Source organism: Anastrepha obliqua, chromosome 1, assembly GCF_027943255.1.
Source record: "Anastrepha obliqua isolate idAnaObli1 chromosome 1, idAnaObli1_1.0, whole genome shotgun sequence".
Taxonomy (NCBI): Eukaryota; Metazoa; Arthropoda; class Insecta; order Diptera; family Tephritidae; genus Anastrepha; species Anastrepha obliqua.
In genome coordinates this window covers 54,994,440-55,005,604 of record NC_072892.1, presented here as the reverse complement: position 1 = coordinate 55,005,604, position 11,165 = coordinate 54,994,440, and the positions used below count along the sequence as shown (strand labels likewise).

The window sequence follows — 11,165 nt, the reverse complement described above, 5'->3', positions numbered from 1 at the left end:
TGGTCAATTCTTGTAAAAATTAGTTTTGGGGACCTGAGTATAAGTAGGAGGGAAATTAAAAAAAAAAAAATATTTGAAATATTTAGATTAAACATTGAAAATAGTGATATACAGTTTCCTAAAGTAAAATATCTTCAGCTCAAAGTTTAATATTTAACATTTTTTTTTTATTTTTAAATTTTTTATTTTTATTTTTTATTTTTTTGGAATAGAATAAACTTGCAAAACAAAAAATATTTCAAATAAAATTGTATTACTTTTCAACTTACTTCAAATTTGAATTTATGATTTATTTTTAAAAGCGCCCTTTCTTAATATAGATGTTTTTCTTATTTTTTTATTAATAGCTGCGTGTGTGCATCCTAATCCCAAGCAAGGTATAATCAAATACGTCGAGTTATAATCAAATACGTAAAACGAATCAGAGAAAACACCACACGTACGCGTTTATCACACCCGTTTGGAAATCGATCGATTTTCAGATACTTCTAATTATATTCAAAATACTTGGAAGGCATGGCATGGACTCGCAATCTGATTTACAGATATAATGAAGATAAAACTATTGGACCACCACTATTTCATTTGGATTAGTACTCGTAAGTAGTCTTATTGAAAACAAAAAAAAAATGGTTAGGTAGATTTACCCCTTTTTGGCACTTATAGAGGGTATTTACAATGCCGAATTGTAACTTCGTGTATGAGTATGATATTTTTTCAGATATTTTTCCAGTCGTTTCTTTCTCGTGCTAACCGGCGCTAGTTGGACACACCAAGCCAAGTCTTTCTCCACCTGATCCCGGCCGGGCATGATGAGAGCCTTATAAAATGTTAGTTTTGTTCGTCGAGAGAGGACTTTACTACTCATTTGCCTACTTAGTCCCAAGTAGCACTTGTTGGCAAGAGAGATTCTACGTTGGATTTCTAAGCTGACATTGTCATCGGTGTTAATGCTGGTTTCTAAATATACGAAACCTTTTACAACCTCGAAATCATAACTGTCAACAGTGACGTAGGTGCCGATACGCGAGTGCGCCAACTGTTTGAAGACAGGAGGTACTTCGTTTTGTCCTCGTTCACCACCAGACCCATTCGCTTTGCCGCTTTATCTAATTTGGAGAAGGCAGTCTTCCCTTAACTAAAGTTAAGTTAGGATACGGTAACAGCCACTCTCCCAGATGCTGTAAAGGGGTACACTTAAGCTTAGAGAGGATCGTTGTGACACCACTGGCTTGGGTTCCAGTTCCCTCTTTAATTCCCAATTTGGCGAAATCACTTCGTTTCACTAATAAAAGATGTTCCCTTAACCTAAATTACCTTAACCTTAAACATATTTTTTATGCCTACCGACCCGCTAACCGATTCAGGGTGTTTTACATACTAAAACTTCTCTAAGATAGGCGATAAAATGTTCGTATGAAGCAAGCAAAATTATCTGGAATCCTTTCATCCTAAGATGCATTTCACTAATCATTATCACCAAATATTTTGCTATGAAAGCAGTGTTGTATAAAACCTGGTAAAAAATAAAATGCTACTATTATATTTAGGCTAGAATTTTCTTATTGTATAAAACAAAGTATACATTAATCCGCATGCCTGCTGTCTTAAATTTAAAATAATCGCCTAGTCGTTAGCCGCGTAAGGGCGTTTACTTTACATCGTTTTCGTCGCACTCGTTATAATTTAATAAGCTCCCTTGTGGTGGAAAGTAACGTTTGCAGCGTGATTGCCACTGGGAATTTTCCCTTTCATATTGCTTTCCACTGTCAGCTGCGGTCTCATCCACTCAATTTTCGAAGGTGTCACATTACGTCAGTGGAAAATCTGCAAATCTCAGCGTCAATGCCGCAATACCACAGCACGTGCCCATAAATGAAAGTATTGAAGTGTAGTAAGAAGTGGTGGAAGGTGTTTGTAGAGGTCGATAAATCGAGGAAGTGGTAGATTGCATTTAGCAGTATCGCGGCAGTGCTATTCTACAGCTGAAAAGTAATAGAATTTAAGCCTAATTTAACTTTTCGCTCACTTTCTGGTCTCCTTGGTCCGCTTTGATTTTTCCAACGCATTTTTGCGTTGAGTAAATTCACTTTGAAATAAAATGGCTAACGAGTGTAATTAAATACTCAGCTTATTTGCCTTTCGCAAACGATAAAATCACGCGCCCGCCAACCGACAGTAGTAATTTTTAATTACTTATTGCTTAGTGCTGTTTGATTAGTGGCTCATAGGAGGATTATGTTAATGCTGGCGGCAGAATTTATTTCGCATTTGAGATCCGTTAATTTTATGATTAAAGCGAAAAATTGAAAAAGTTTGTAATTTGGCAATAAAGCAGAAGCAAATAAAGCGCCGACATTTTCGGGTAAATAAAATTTGATTTGCTTTCGTTATTTGTTTTTTGTTTTGAAAATCGCAAGGCTCTCCTCTACATGTGCATCCAATTTGTTCGTTTAACTTTTTATTGAATTTCAAAATAATTAAATTTTATCAACATTTTTGTGATGAAAATTACTATAGCACAAAACGAGTAAAAGCCGAAATCAAAAATCAATTCAAGCAACACCAACCGAAAAGGCAGCTTTCAAACGCAAAAGGCGAACAAACAACAATAACTGCAAAAACAAAAAAAAAATTATAGCAATTCCAATGAATTGGCACTGGAATGAAATTAAAAACTTCAAAAATACTGAATTCTGCTTGAATTGTGCGACGAAATATATTTATATATGTACATATGGTCGTTCCTGAGCATGCACATATTTATTTACTCATTTGTATATGTGAATGTACAAATCCATTCTTCTGGAATATGTAGCCGTAAATGTATCTGTACAGCTTTCAGTTAAACAGAAAAAGTTTAATCCTCAAAAGCATGGCTGTAGGTATTTAGCAGGAAAATCGAATTGGATCGCAGTTAAAAGCACTTGCTCGGCACATTTTTCCCCTTCCCAAAAAACTTAATTGTTAAGTGCTCTTTAAGAACTGGATAAAGAATGTTGTGATTGCTCAACTCAGTCTAAGTCTGCTAGACAATTTTTGCTTTTCTTGATATGCGCTGGAGCTGCTTAAGTGATTGTGACGGAGTTCAACAAAGTGGGCCTATCGTTTCTTCGTCGTGCTTGCCAACTGCTATTAAATATAAGCTCCAAGTTATTCTCCAATTGATATTAGTAAAACAGGTCACAAAATTCATCGTAGTTAAAATTCAGATTCTAATGCCCGAATTCTGTAAGCAGTCTCAAGTCACTAATTGAGACTTTTCGTGGTGAAATTTGATTTTGAGACTAGTTGGTATTCAGTAAGCAATCTCACGTCATTAGTCTCAAAAAACAGTCACTAATTAGTGATCTACTTCTGAGCAGCTCACAAAACGAAAAATATGGAAGAGGAATTAATTATTTTATATATATTGCAAAAAAAAAACGCGAAAATGAAGCGAAGTAATATGTTTTGGGTAACAATTTCTTAAGAACACGAATAATTTTGTATTTACTGACGTTTTAGAAACATGCGTAGACGGATTCTGGCAAGTTTACGCAGCACGGAAGACCCATTCCTTCTGGAAGAAGACGTTTTCAGGTGGTTTTTAAGATTCCCGAAATCCTTCTGCTGGGAACTTATTCAAGATCTCAAACCACTTGACAAGTTTGAGCGGAATTCGAGAATTCCATTTGAGCTTCGTGTGGGCTTGATACATAAATAAAAATATATACATATTACTTTCAGTTTGTTTCAGTACTATATTTTCTGGCAAATGGCTCCTACCAAAGCGTTATAGGAAACTGCCACTTCTCGGCAATGAGTCAAACAAGCGTGTCGAGATGTATTGAGCAAATTTGCAAAATGGTAGTGGAACACCAACACTTTGAAATTAGTTTTCCCAATGAGGCGGAGCATTACAACAGCATAAAGAGGGGGTAAGTTTTAAACATGGTACAAAATATGCATTTGCACCATTTCAACGGCTTAAAATTTGCAGCTTCCATAACAAATTCGGAATAAAAGGCGTTATAGGTGCTATTGACTGCACACATATTGCAATACTTTCCCCGCAATCTTTAATCGCTGGAGTAGTACCTCATGAGTATATGAATCGCAAGGGATACTACAGCATTAATGTTGAAGCCGTGAGTTTATAAAAAATAAATACTGGTTTATCAACATTTTGTAATGTTTATAACTAATAACCCCATTCCTAGATTTGCAACGAGAAACTAATTTTTCAAAACGTCAATGCACGATTCCCAGGATCTTGTCATGACGCCGGTATATGGACAACTTCGCCGGTGAGAATCAAACTCATCAGGGAACACATTGTGGGGCATTTAAATGGCTTTTAGGTGATTCAGGTTATCCTTTGGAGCCATGGCTTCTAACACCAATAGCAACACCTTCTTCCGCTAGCGAAGAGATTTTCAATAAAACACATATAAAAGCAAGGAACACAATTGAACGTGCCTTTGGAGTCCTGAAATCACGATTTCGGTGACTATCCAAAGAGCGCGTTCTTAGATATTCACACAAAAATGCGGCAGCTATCATCTATACATGTGTAATATTCCAAAATATGCTGCAAAAACGTGGCATATTCACTGATGAGGCCATGCCACCAGAAGACCCATCGAATGATGAAAATAGTGAACCAATAAGGTCAAAAGAATATTATTCTGAAGGCAGAAGGGCGCGACAAAACGCACTTACACTTTAAAACTTTTGTAAAAAATAAAATTCAATGAAATATAACATAACATATATAAACTTTATTTTATTTATTATTATAATCTTTATTGACAACGGCTTGCGATAAAGCTAGAATAGCATTGGCCACGTTGTTTATGGAGTCACAAATTTTCTCTGAATTTTCTCTCTTCCTCATTCCTTTCGTTCATAGATTTAAGCATGTTTTTGATTCACTCATCCGAATCTGTTTTTCGGCGACATGAAGGTCGTGGACTGTTAACTGATTCGTCGGTTGATTCCACAGAAGGAGTCACGGGGTAGTTTGTAATTACTATTTCGCTCTGAAAAATTAAAAAGTAGTTAAGTTATTAATGTGCAAATTTTTTCAATTCAAAAATGTTTATTTTATGACCTTTTACCATTGAAATGAACACATATATGGCCCCAATATTTGGAATATCTGGCATTCCGTCGGCCACGACTGACCCGAGCGTTTTCAAAGCGAGATTTTCCCTCTCTGTCAACTCCTCTTGCAACCGGGGACCTCCACCTGTCACTAGTCGATCAGCCTTTGACTTCCTAGCTCTGCTTCGAACTTGGTTTTTCCAATGGTTTAGCGACTGTAAAATAAATATTTTATTAAGCAATTTGTTTGGTATATTAAAAACATACATCTTTCCATTTAGCCGCTGATCGTTTCGGGCCTTTAAGAGCGTTAAGCTGCTCTGCGATTTCCTTCCACAGCTCCTCAATTCTTTTTGGGCACATTGGATCGTTTTTGTGGAGCTTGATCTCCTGATGGCTCCTAACAAAAGCAAGATAGCAATCTAATTGTTGTCCGCTTGTCCGCTTTGTTTTGCAATGTATACCTGTAAAAAAAATAATACATATTTTAAAAGAAATCAGGAAATTTCTTTTATTTTACAACTTACCCAGCTCGTTGATTTCAACGGATTGTATATAAAGATGCAATTCAACATTTATCGATTACTAATTTTGTTTGTCTCAATTGAATTGTTGATAATCCGATTCAGGGTCAGAGAAAAATTACGAGAGTCCCACAAGAAAACGAAATTATTGACTTATTTGTTTACTACTTTGAAATATAGAAACGTTCCATATGTATGCAAGGCTATTTATGATAAACGCGAGAAGCACATTGGCACTCGTTTTGAACCTATAGTGGAAGGCAGCCGCTAACTAAGCTGTGTACAGTGGATCACCAACCCAGAATTTTTTACGAACCTGAAACTGGGTACCACAGTGAGTAGATGGTATCACATGAGTAGATGAAAACTTCAAAAGACGCGTTTGAAATATTTTTGGGGCAACATTTAGGTTCCCGTTAACAGCACATCATTTTGATTAGCAGAAAATGTAACAGTAACATTGGCAGTAGCAGTAGCTTCTCTGTTCGGCAACAACGAATAGAATGAACAGAACCGATAAGTACAGTAAGCCCAGAGAACTTATAGAAATTTTATTTCTGTGCTGATTTACCGCAGAGGAGAGTACATGGGGAAATCAGATAAGTAAACAGCGCAGGGGCGTGCACTTTTGGTATGTATGAATACCAATGAATTAAATTTTAAGCACGTGAGTAAGCACGATGATTGGGGACTAGTTTTTTAGGGGGTTTTGATTTCAATATTATTTTTTATTTATATTTACTTTTATTTTTATAACATTAGGATACTTTTTATTCTGTAAAGATTTTTTTTAATCTACTTATGACAAGTTTCATAATTTTGTATATTCTGAGGCGTAAAAATCCTAAAGTAATATTTATTAAATGAAAAATTTGGAATGGTATTATTTTCAGGAATTTTGCAAAAAAACAGATAATGTACTATAAATAAAAAACGAAAATATGAGTACCTTAAGCAAATATGGCTTGAAAACTCTGGCCTGATCACCCGTCAAACATAAGACAGAAGCCATGCTGATGACACGAGATTATATGCTACTCGAGGTTTGCATGCAAGTGGGCGCCCCGTCCGTAGTGATCCAAAAAGTGGTAAAATACCCAGGTATTCAAATTGACTGCAGGTTTACTTTCTGGGCTCAGATACGGCATGCGGCTACCACAGCAGCAAAAGTCACGGGGATGCTAAGCAGATTAATGACAAACATCGTTGAGCCAACACAGAGTAAAAGAAAGCTAATTATGGCGGTCACAAACTCAGTTCTCTTGTACGGCAGCGAAGTATGCGGAGTTGCGCTAAATTACAAGGCCAAACGCAAATCATTGTGCAATGAACAGCGGCACTCAGAGTTACTTCAGTCTACCGCAGTCTTTGTGATCATTAGGCAGATACCTGCTTGGGAACGAACAGAAGCGTGGGACTTCAGGAAGAAACACGCCATCACTAGCGTCGCGGAATGGAGATGCCAAACCATGCTGCGGTGGCAAAGCCGAAGAGAGACTGAACCGAGTACAGATGGGCGGCGAAACTTATTCCATAAATAGGCAAATAGGTCCAAAGGAAGTGAATTATTTCCTTGCGGGAGCTGCATAGTAATACACTAGTTAATGCAGCAATTAAACAACGTTAAGTCCATTACACTAACCGACCTCCGAAGAAAGCTGAGTAGATATTGTGGTGCCAAGGAGCCAAGGTGGTCGCTTCTTAACACATTAGTGATAAAGATCTCAAGCTTGATTCGAGCGAAGGCCGGGCAGACGCACAGAAGGTCAGTTTGGTTCATCAATATCCACGGGGTACCCACGTGTCTCTAAAGCCATGAGCGTAGGTTTGCTGTTGCTGCAGACACATATAGATCAGCCTCTCCACCTGTTTCCCACAACAAAGTTCATTGCTTCTTGAACAGCTTACACCTACGCTTCAAACACAGATGCGTGCACTCCAAGAGCAAAGTGTAATTCTGTCCCGCTGAATTCCATGTAGATACCAGAGCCGGAACCGTGCTCGGTCATAGAGGCATTCGTGAAAATGCGAAGACTGCGTTTGCCGATCTCATTTTCAAAGTTTGACGCTTCTGGCAGCATCACACTGTATATCTTTTCAAGTATGACTGCTGATGGCATGGAGTTAAGGAGCATTAAGAGAATTGTTGGATCGTAGTCCATGCCTTTTCTGCTGTCCCGTACCGGACATGGGCCGTACCAATTCCTATTGTGTTTCACCCTGCAGATGGCCTTCAAGGTCTCTCTTTGGATGAGAGTGGTGGTAGAGTAACCAGAGCATCTAGTCCGGGTCTGCACTAGTTAGAAAAGCTCCTGGGAAACAGATGGCTACAGTGAGTTTTGGTCTCGATAAGGTCCCCCTGACTCCCACGAGAGAGAGTCTACTCATCCAGACCACTGATGCATAGGTCCTATTAAAGCCGTGTAGATCCGTAGGATCTTGGTAGGAGAAAGACCCCAGGTTTGCCTAGACACCCTTGCATTGCCAGAAGACTATCTATGTTTCGACGTTGCACTCCCAAAGGAGTTTACTCTCAGGAATTACTCCGAGGTATTTGATTTCTATAGATAGCTGGTTTGTGACTTCTTTTAGCTTAGGCAGAACGAGTCGATCAAGCAAAAACAAGTCACATTAAGGAGGACTTCTGGTAAAGAGAAAAATACCAGTATTGCTAGGGTACCAAGTGTCAATCATATCCAGAGTTTTCTGCCCTTTTCTACAGATATTCATAAATGAAGGGCTTGTTACCAGACAGGCAGCATCGCCCGCATATGCTTGTGAGTAGACTACAGCACCATTTAAGGTGGTAAGTAGGGGATCGATCATCATGCACCAGAGCAATGGAGGCAGCTCACCGCCTTGGGGGCAGCCTCTATGAACCTCGGATGACGCCAGAATATCTTCCTCTGCTCGCACCGTGACGATTCTTTGGGCCAGCATCGAAGGAGTCCAATTCATTAGCATCCGTTCTACGCCATATCTACTAGCAGAGCTGCACATACTATCTAAAGTGGCTTTATCAAACGCCCTCTCTGTGTCCAAAAAGATGACCATAGCGTAGTTCCTCCTGTCGATGTCGAGCTCTACACTAGCTACAAGGTTTTGCAGTGCCGACTTCCACTTTCAACTGAAATGGAGACAGAGGATGTGCCTTCAGCGAGTTCTGACGTATGCGCAATTCTACTAGTCGTTCGAGACTTTGCAGCATGAAGGAAGTCGGGCTGATGGATCTATAGCTTTTGAGGTTGGCGTAGTCATCTCTTCCAACCTTAGGGATGAGGACTAACCACATCATCCTCCAAGAGCGTGGTATATTGGCTAGTGCCAGGCAAGCAGTGAAGATTTTCTTCAAGGCTGCAGTCCAGCACTCTATGCCTTCCTTCAGGTTGACAGAATATATGCCATTTGGTCCGGTCATATATGAGTGTTTCGCATGCCATAATTTGTGCAAAAGCATATTATTATTTCCTCAAACTTTGACACTTGCTAACGATCCCTAAAGCTTAATCTAAAAAATTTAAAGAGGTGATAGAAGCGAATGGCGAGTGGACGTGGCTACTTAAAAAAAATTTGAATAATAAGAATACTCTCACGTGCATATAAACATATATACATATAAGCAAAGGCGGTATTGTATGTTTTAAAACAAATTGTTTCAGAACATTGCCAACTTTCAACACCTTGTTCTTTCCGAAGTCTTGGTGGCGTCACGTCCAAGCCTCCCTAAACTTTTGCGAGTCTGTTTTTCTGGAATTTCTAGAAGTCGACGGCATTTGTGCCTTCTCGCCACATTGAAACTCAATATACCTGCGGTCCGAGCACGAAACTTCAGGAAGGACTATGGAACATTATCAATCTTATGGGTTTAACGGTTTGATATTTAAAAAATTTCCTTAGTTAATAGTTACCTTATAAAAATTAAATTTGATTAACGCCATGTTTTAGAACGCATAAAATTTACTGCTTCCTGCTACTGTGTCTATTTTTTTAAATACATCTGAAAATCTCACTGAACTAATTAAATGCATAAATGGATCGAATTTTTTCTCACGCCACTTACATTTTTGCCTTTTTGATTAAAAAATTGTAATGCTTGCTTTGACAATTAATTTGTTAATCTACTATTATTTGATAGTTTAAGTTTCCCTTTTGTCAGCAATTCTGATAATCGCCTACTTTTCGTAATTTTTTTATATCCAGTTTATCAACCTGCTACATTGGCTCACTTACCACTGGATAGACAGAAAATTTTCACCCCTACCCTTAATTTAATTTCGTCGAAGCTTCGTATGTCAGCTTCTAAAAGTACAGACGTATTAAGCAAACCAAAATCAAAGGTTTTTTTTCATCCCAAAGGACCTTTGTAGATGAAAAACGAAGCCTGCTATTTAAATTTCAGTAAGTTAATTTATGTATCTATAAAAGTGTGGTAATTTCAAGGGCACGCAAAACACTTAAGAATTTATTATAATCAGTCACTCTTTGAACGCTTAAGGAGCGTGCCTTTGAGCTTTGTGAATGCCTGCTTGGCAGGTTATAAAAGCTTGTAAACATTTCTTTTATTCATTTTTATTTTCCCTACGTTTTTTTGTATTGCTTTTTACGCTAAAGTGCCTAAGTTCAAAAGTAAGTCAATTTGTAAAGGACAGTAAAGAAATGAAAGAAGGATACAGCCACAAAAAAGGTAAGACTAAAAGGACTTGTGATGTGTTGTAATTGGCGATGGAGTGTGTTGGAGCAAAAACAATGTGTATTAAAGCTTTATTTAAGTGTATTCGTTTGTGATTTCCAAGTAATCGAAAGGAGAGTTAATACCTACAGCAATGTCCAAAATGTTTTTAAATATGTGCAAGTGCACGGCCCAACGACCGGCTGGGCACAAAGTTTTGTTAGTAGCCGGTATTGTTGTTGAAATAGATGCTTTTCTTGTGTGCGAACAATTTAAGAATTTGCTTTAAATATCGAATCTCTTTGTTGGCGTCTGTGCTTTGTTTCGCCAACTTTCTTTTAAGTTTTATGCGCAATATGACTGCTTCAATATGTTAATATATTCTAATGCTCTTTTTGTGCTATTACTATTTGGTTGGTCAAGTGCTCGATGTCTGGCAACTGAAATAAAAAATTATAGAAAAATATTTGTCTAATAGCGCCAGCTCCTCGTCAGGTAACGGTAAGTCTCCGAGGGCATTTGTATCAAGAAAAATCCTCTTTTAAACTGTTCAAGTAAAAATGTAAGTAAAAAGTAAAGTAAAGGAAGTATTAGTTCAAAGGTGGCATAAATGCCAAGTTTTTACCGAAATGCAAAAATTTGCGTTTATTATGGACTCACTAGAGTATCAAATGCAGCAGTAAGCTGTGGCTGCAGAAATTGCGTTCTGGTAGTGAAGCCTGGGAAAGACAGCACACAAGCACCTTCGTATAGACCAGTACGCTTACTGCCTTGCCTTTCCAAATTACATAAAAAAATACTGCTATCGAAGGTGACTCCTTTTCCCCATCAGTTCATCGTATAACGCATGAAATTAAAAAGGCATTTGAACTCAGCGAAGGCTA

The 11,165-nt window shown here is 38.0% G+C and overlaps 1 pseudogene; it reads left to right on the top strand.

Moving 5' to 3' along the window:
• The first annotated feature begins 3,511 nt into the window (after positions 1 to 3,511).
• Positions 3,512 to 4,711, top strand: LOC129252868 (putative nuclease HARBI1; annotated as a pseudogene).
• The last annotated feature ends 6,454 nt before the right edge of the window (positions 4,712 to 11,165 follow it).